Below are 8,176 nucleotides of genomic sequence, written 5' to 3'. Positions count from 1 at the left end.
TCATCTAAAATTGTTAACCTTGACTCATGTGGGTGTTGTTCCATAGTAAAATGTCCAATTTTCTGATTCCTCTCAGATTCTATTAAAGTTTTGCAATGCACCTATAGGTCCACCTGTACTGTAAATTAGATAATTTAGGTGATAGAGCTTCAAAGTTAGCATAGGTAGTACCACTGACAGTTTTGTCAGAAACAGTACACTAATAGGAAGGACAAGGTTTGGAAATGGCTTGATTAGCAGTAGTGTAATGTGGAACTGTGCCCAGCTGACTGTACACAAAAAGCCTGAGTAAGTAAACTCTGAAAAGAAGTTAACTTTCAAGATGTTGAATCATCTTATGTTGCTGTTTTTTAGAGCTGTTAGTTACAAATGCTGTCTTTTGGTCAGCAAATATGTGTGGAATTGTGGGAATGAAAAGTTAGGTTACTTTTTGTTCCTTTTAAGCTTAATCTAGTTGCTGCAAAACATGCTCTGGAAAAAAGCACCCTTGCTGTTAAGTCTTTCGCAGGTCTCTTTGTAGTTAATGAACTGCTTGGGGTTTTAATACTTAACATGTTACTCAAAACACATGATTTTTTTTTGCTTATTTCTATGAATATTTACTAGCCAGAAAAAAATCTCTTTGAAGACAACTGGGGTGAGATTATTCAGCTATAAATGTTTTAGTGAAGAGGGTAACTTGGACAGGACCTCTTTATAGATAAATAATGAGGGTAATGAGGAGACTTCTTATAATAATAGCCATTAAAGTTAGAAAGTGTCTATCAGATCATTTAATTCTTCACTGCTATGGTCCATTCGAAGTCCTGAAACATGCTTTCCATTTTTAATTTATTTTTTTTTAAAAGTAATCCTAATGGAAACACTAGTGGTTATTTGAAGACTTTTGGATTTAAGCAACTGTGTTTTAGAACACTCTAAAATCAATTTAATTTGCTTCATGCCTCTTAATTTGGGGTTTTACAGTAGAAGTCAATCCTATTATAATAAGGTTTGAAATTGCTTAGTATTTCAGAGGAGTTGCTGACTGTGAGTCTTCTGCAAGTTTGAATCCTGCCACTTAGTTGCTGGTAAAGATGGGTTCCTGCTTTTAAAACATAGTTATCAGTGTTTGTCAGTGGCTTTTTTTGAAGGTAAGTGTATGGGTTTTTTCCTAATCCTGTGATTTTTAAAATTATTCTCAGATAACATACTATATCCATGTGGAGTCTTATTTTATAATAATTATCAAGGAAAATGTCAATAGAGTTAAGCAAAGATGGCCTAGCGAAGCAGTAGGGTAGCCTTTTCCTACTTCATCTGTTATACAAGAAATGGTTCAGTGCTTAAGTAAATTTGTTCAGAGAACCTCAGTTCAAGACCTCAATAAATAAATTGTTCATACATTACTTAATTTCTGTTATTGTTGGAGTAGAAAAAAGCCCAGGAGTTCAGATTTTGCATATGTATATATATAATATATGTATGCATGCCCGTAACTGTTGAAAGTAAATAGGAGCCTACTTAGTGTGCAGTTTAGAGGATTAAAACTGTAGAGCCCTGAATAAAACCCAGCAAACCTGGAAACTCTTGAGAGTGTTTTGACTGAGCCTGTTGCCCTCAGTTTTAATGGATCAGATTTAATGCTTAGAGCCATGGTACCCCTGGGCTGTAACCTTTATTCAAGACTTGCATGATGTGTGTATTACTTGCATCTCTTGATGCTTTCCACAGGTACGAGTTTTCCATTCAGGTGTGGAGAGAGGATGACGCACTACAAATGAGTTTTGTGAAAGTCTGTTTTTAAAGTGATCTTGGCATTTCCTAGGGCTGCAGAACTATGTTGCTCTGTGTTCTTTGCTGAAATAAGCAATTTTCTTGCAAAACCATTCTCCTTTAGATGAATTGTCTGCAGCTGGTGGGCAGAGTGTTTCATGTGCACCTCCTCCTGTTTCGTTTTCTGTCAGGGTCCACTGGAGCTGTATTTTAGACTATGTGACTTTGCTTTTCTTAGTAGCCTGAAGATAGAAAGAACACAGGAGGCTAGGATGTGTTTCTGTTCTTTCCTGCTGTTTGAGGTAGAATGATGGGAAACTGGTGGCTTCCATGTATTCTGGATATTGGCTTTTCATTTGCTTTTGGCTATCCTAATAGCCAAAAATGATACTGATACTTTAAAACTTTTATATGCTTTAGATAGAAGTACTGATGCCAGTAGTCTTATTTGTGGTAATTTTTTCCCTAAAACTGACCTTTGTTTGTTGCAGCTGAAACAAGACTCTGGAGATTAAAACTTTTTAGTATAGCTGCAGCTGTGCCTCTTTCCGTTCTCTCTCTTCAAGAATTGCCTGTCTCCAATAACAATAAATGTGTAATCTTTTATCTTTTCTCAGACAGATGAAAAATTATCTCCCTTTAGGGTTTTTTGGGGTTTTTTTTAAGCACTTTTTGGAACCTCCAGAACCTGAAACAAAAAGATTAGGTCTAGGTAGGGATCGTTTGTCCAGCCTTCCTAAAGATTTGGTGTATCCTCCTGTTTCTTTGGAAACAAGTATGTAAGATGGGTGAACTTCAAAACCAAACGTAAGCCGGGCATGGCTGAGTTGTAGACACAGGTTGAATGTAATCTCTGGAAACAGCAAATCCAACCTGTAATTAGCTTCCTTCTCTGTTTGTGTGTCCTGTGTCCTCACCCATTATGTGATTGGTAAATGAACAGAGGTTGAGACAGATATGAGAAATTTTTGCCCCATGAGGATGATCAAACTGTAGAATAGGTGGCTCAGTGAGCTCTGTCTTTGAAGCTACTCGAAAGGCCTACAGCCATACCTTGAGCTGCTTTGTTGACCCTCTTCTTAGCAGCAGGGTTGGATTAGGTGATCTCCCGAGGTCTTTTCCACCCTTTGCAACCTGTTAGGTTGTTCTGTTTTACCTGAGAACTGTGTGGTCTGTGTTACCTGCGCAGAAAAAGCAGACACCTCTGGCTTAACGAACTGGATATTCAAGAGGCATGCATAAGTTCTGATCAAGAGAAGTTGATTGTTTACTTAAACATTCTCTACTCATACCTGTGTTGTTGCCTGGAGTACCAAAGAAGTGACTGCAACAGTCAAAAAGGGAAGAGCAACCTGTATCATCTCCCTAAACTTCTGTAAGGCCTCTGACAAAGTCATGAAAGAGATGACACTCAGGTTTTCTTTTGTAGCAGTACTAGTTGTATTTCTCAAACTTGAAAAGTATATTAAGATGTAGTTTTGGCTGGATATTCACATACGTTTTTTAAATTATTATAAAAGGCACTTGGCAGAAGCCTTGTGAATAAGAATTACATTGGTGAAAACCTGCTTGTGAATCTCAGGAACTTTGGATGCATCCAGAACAATGTGGAGGGAAATAAGGCAAGCATGGGATGCTTCCCCAAATTATTTACAGAAATGAAGTGGCAGTCTACATCCTCATGTGAGAGGGGTGCTTTAACAGTACCTTGATGCGTGGGTTAGTGTTAGTGAGATTAACTCAAAAGCCCACGGGTGCATTACACCTTTGCTTTCCAAGGCTCTTTAATGCCTATTCCTAAAACTGTAGGAGAGGTTCACTGTTGTGAAGGATTTTGCTTATCGAATGAGAAGTGATTTTGACTAGAGGAAAAGCATTTCCTCCCACCCCCCACACACTCGTCTCTCTTTAATCCCATATCAAAGGATGTTGTGTGATGTACTCTTACGCTGTAATGGGAAGCCATGATCTGGACTGAGAAGAAAGAAGAGAACTCTTGTCTCCCTTTAAAACTCTGAACCTCTTTCCCCTGACAGAATATGGATTCCAGAGCTAAAATCCAAAGAAGGAACAGTTCATATTTCACTGCAAAGCTTTACCTTGAGCAGTATGTAAGGTATTTTACTCCAGTGTGATCAGGGTCTGCAGGATATTGCAGGGCAGTGTGCCAGTTCTGTGGCATGGTAAATCCACTTGTGTAAAAAGGAAGCTCCTTTAGTCAGACAAAGCAAAAAAGATATGATTTATTCACAACTTGCTCATTAGTAATAAGTTGCTGCCTTTGTTAAGCGCAGGAATTATCTGGTATTCTGGCCTTTGCAAGCCTTTTTGGGTTTTTTTTTGTTTTTTTTTTGTCTTTCCTTTTTTTTCTAAACTTTTTCTTCATTTTATAACTTTCTTTTTCTTTTTTTTTCTTCTTTTTTTTTTTTTAATATTTTGCTCTCTCCTTTTTTCCCTTCTCTTTTTCTTTTTTCTTTTTCCTGCAACCACTGTCTTCCTTACAAGATAAGTATTTTCTCTGGTGCAGTTGCAGGCTTTGTTTGTAAATAAACAGGAAGCTTGTTTTTCCCAGATACAGTAGGAATATAGCTTTCTTAGTATGGTGTTTTGCCATTTTAGGATTTCTGCCTAAACTGGGAGTTATGCTGTCTGTATTGCTCCTTCCTTTTTCCAAGTAGCTGCCTGTTTTTGAATTCCACAAATTAACATGTGTTAATGATGACATATGACAGAGGAAGTGCCTCAGGATAGCTCCAAATAATTTGAGTGGTCTGGACTTCAGCCTCAGTTTGGGTAGGATTTGATTCTTTTTATCTGTTCTGAAGAGATAACTGTAAGCAATCATTCACCTTTTTAGTGCCCTGTTTCCTTTTGGGGTTGTTAGTAAAATGAGACCATTGCCATCCCAGGATCAGAAAGAGATGAATAAGATGCTTTTGCTTTGATATTGTTTGATCAACTGTGATTAGATTTGATCCAGAGTTGTTCAGATGCATGTGTAAAAAATGCAATGGCTACTTAGCATCGTGCCTTAATTTGGTGTTTGGCTGAAGAGATCCCCTTGTGCAGCATAGCAGTTCCAGGACTCCATTTGCCAAGTATTCAAAAGGCTTAATTTTTGCTCATACTGTGTGGCTCAGGTTGTTGGTTTTGGTTTTTTTTCCTTTTGATGCTATTGTCAGACTAGTCACAAAACATATCTTCTGCAGCTGATACTGGAAAGCTGTTCCAAAACCTCAATTCAGAGATTATTGTAAACTACATTTAGTGGTCAATTTTTATTTGACTCTCTGCCAGCTCTTCAGTTTATCTTGCTCAACCATGTTTCATTTCTCCAAGGTGCCTTCCTCTAGGGCATTTTTGGAAGGCTTTTGGTAGGGTAAGGTAGAAGGTACTGGCAATTCTTGCAGGGAGGATGCGGAGTAGGGAACGGAGTTTTTTTTAGGGAAAGGAGAGGGTCATCAGGTCCTTGGAGGACAGGACAGTTGGCAGGTTTGAGAAGTGGGGCATTGTGGCATAGGTCTTTGAAGTCAAGGCACAGCAGCTTGTTAAAACTGCAAAATCCTAGCAAAACCACTAAAAGGCTCAGGTGCTGGTCTGGGTCCGTGTGGTGGAACTGATGAAGAGCTGGTTTCATCTTGCTTCAGCACCAGACAACTGAATTGACCGACAGTATTTGAAACAAATGATTTAGGCTTAAACACATGTCTTCTGTGAGTCTTCTGATGCCTGATTTATTCAAGTATAATCAGTAACCTTTCCATAAAAGCATTGCAGTATGGCTCATAGTTGTCCAGTGACCATTTAAAACCTTCAGAACACTTTCTTCCCTCTTTCTGTTGCAAAGCTTTTTCATCCTTATGACTTAATTGTCAGTGTAGTCTTTAATGGCATCAAGTTTGGTTGGGGGTTTTTTTTGAAATACCTATTCTTTGTTTAGTTCTGTCTCTTTAGTTTTGCTTTAAGTTTGTAATTTAATTTTAAGTAACCATTAGGTTCTGGTTGTGATGGATCCAGTTTTGAACCAAGACAGATCTCCCACAATTGTTGTCTTAAAATACAAAAAGCAAAGACAAAAAGCCAAATTAATTTACATTCTACCGATAGGGAGTGAGTTTTTTCAATGTTTCTGTTGTCTGCTGAATTTTTCCTTCACATTGCTTTCTAAAATCTTACAAAAGTAAAACTAAGTGGGGGATTGCTTAACCAAATTTTAGTCATATCCTTTTTTCGTTTAGAAAGTTTTGTGTTTTAGGTTTGTGAACAATCTTTGCAGATCAGGAGAGCTGCAAAATACTTGTGCAGTTTATCTGTTGCCCAAGACAGTGAAAGAAGTTTGGAAGCTTATTTTGAAGGGTGGCAAGAGTTGAATCAGGTGCAGGGGATTGAATTATCCTTGATTATCACTCTCTCTCTTTGGGGGTGGTGGAACTACTAATATAATCTTCACAGGAATTGCATCAAACTGTTTAATGTCATATAAAGTTTTGGGGAAGCTATACTCTATAAAATTAGGTAGTTCAGAATTAAGCTGATACACGTCTTTTCTGGTTCCGGTACCGTGTCTGTACAAGCTTTAATAGTTACCTGCTTTACCAGTTCATGGATGGCTACATGTCATCTGAGTTCCCACTCTATTTCTGCCAAATCAGCCAGAGTTTGAAATACCATCCAGTGCTCACATCTAACCTGCCTTAAATCTGAACTCATGGTTGATGTGCAGCACAATGGTCATGTTTCTCTGGCCTCAAAGAGTTTGGTGATTGCTAATTGAATTCTACGTGTTTCATCTGAATTGTGTGCTTGCTTAGAAATTCGAGTAGATCAACACCATATCCCACCTTCCAACACCTTCAGAATAATTAAACAGAGGTTGTCACTGTCTTCCACTATTACCTTTTAGAAATCAGCCAAATAAAAATGTCTTTGTGCATCATAACTGCTATTTTAGTTGAGTTCAACACCAGGCTGGATGGAGCTCTGAGCAACCTGGTCTAGTGGGTGGCATCCCTGCCCATAGCCGGGTGGTTGGAACTAGATGGTATTTAAGGTCCCTTCCAACCCAAAACATTCTGTGACTCCATGAGGGCATCACCTGGTCAAAAGTGCCAAGTAGAGATTTAAGACTTAGTAGGATATGACTGACATGTGCTTTGGATCAAAGTTGTTAATATAATTCCTGTATTTATATAATTCATGATTGTCTTTTAAATTTTGTTCACCCGCAATATCTAAGTGTGTTGACACTGGATGAATTTTCTGTAGTCTTGATTCCTTCTCCTTTAGTCTGAAAAGGGCCAAGTGATCTTATTCTTTTGAAAGTAAGGTAATTACAGTGGCATCCTCACTTCAGAAGTGTTACAGGTCAGACTGCATAGTTTATGGATAGACAAGTTACTAAAACAGGAGTTTAATTATAACATAATTTCAGTACTTAGAGAAATTCTGTACAAGTTACTTGCTTTCCATTGTACTTTTCATAGTATAAAAGAATTCGTTGACCAAGACTAAGTTGGTCCTGATTAGCTCTGAAGTACAATAAAGCTCTCTTAACAGAGCTTCCATGCCTCATCATGGTGAGTTTGACAGTATAAATACAACTTCCTTCCAGCCCCTTCCTGTCCTAAAAGGACTATGGGAGGAAATCTTGTTGACTGTCATTAACGTGAGAACTCCCTTGCCAAGGGCATGTATTACTGAGCTGCATGGCTTATGAGTAGCTGCTATCTAAATCTTCCTTCCTTTTCCCCTTCAGCAGAAAAAGGGAAAAAAGGCAGCTTATAAAAGCAGATGTCACAAAGAGGAAGAAAATGCATCATATTTTGAATTGAGGAAGGAGCTGTTGCTCTTGCTGTACTCTTTATTTGTATACAAACACCAGTTTGCCTGTGGGTTTCTGTTTGTTTGTTTGTTCGTTTGTCAGCTACTGTATGTAGGAAAAACATACTGAAATGGGAAACTTTAGGAGTTGAGTGGCAGAAGCAAATTTTACGGGTGCATGTTAGACAGGCAAGGGCTGGCTTCACATGTGATGGTTACTATGTGGCATATGGAAAATAGAATGGATTCTTTTTAGGTAGAGAGAGTAGTCTGACCAACATCTTATGTTTATGCATGTGCAGCATCACTTAAATGGATAAAAAGCATTCTCTTCTCTGGTAATGCTGGACCTTCTGTTAGTCGTCCAACTGACCTTGTACTGCCTGCTTGGGGTGAGGTGAGCACGTTTGTTGTTCTGCATTTTGTCAGCTTGGTTAATCACAATCTCTATTTTTATAGAACAAATTCGATTAAAGAATATAAGGAATGTATATGGAAGATGCTTGTGGTACCGCTTGCGACTGCTAAAACCGCAGCAGAACATAATTCCGACAGTGAAGTACGTACATTTCATTTGCACGACTTTCCATTAAAGCAATTC

At 38.3% G+C, this 8,176-nt stretch overlaps 1 protein-coding gene across 1 annotated transcript in view; it reads left to right on the top strand.

Moving 5' to 3' along the window:
* Positions 1–8,013: 8,013 nt before the first annotated feature.
* The window catches only part of SEC63 (SEC63 homolog, protein translocation regulator), a 40,738-nt gene continuing 40,575 nt past the window's right edge, over positions 8,014–8,176 (top strand). Inside the window, exon 1 of the mRNA XM_017739628.1 lies at positions 8,014–8,134. The gene's annotated coding sequence lies outside the window, so the exon portion shown is untranslated. The remainder of the gene's footprint in view (positions 8,135–8,176) is intronic.

Source organism: Corvus brachyrhynchos, unplaced genomic scaffold (genome assembly GCF_000691975.1).
Source record: "Corvus brachyrhynchos isolate BGI_N302 unplaced genomic scaffold, ASM69197v1 scaffold14, whole genome shotgun sequence".
NCBI classification, from domain to species: domain Eukaryota; kingdom Metazoa; phylum Chordata; class Aves; order Passeriformes; family Corvidae; genus Corvus; species Corvus brachyrhynchos.
The sequence above is the reverse complement of the archived record's forward strand: the minus strand, read 5'-3'. Positions and strand labels throughout refer to the sequence as shown.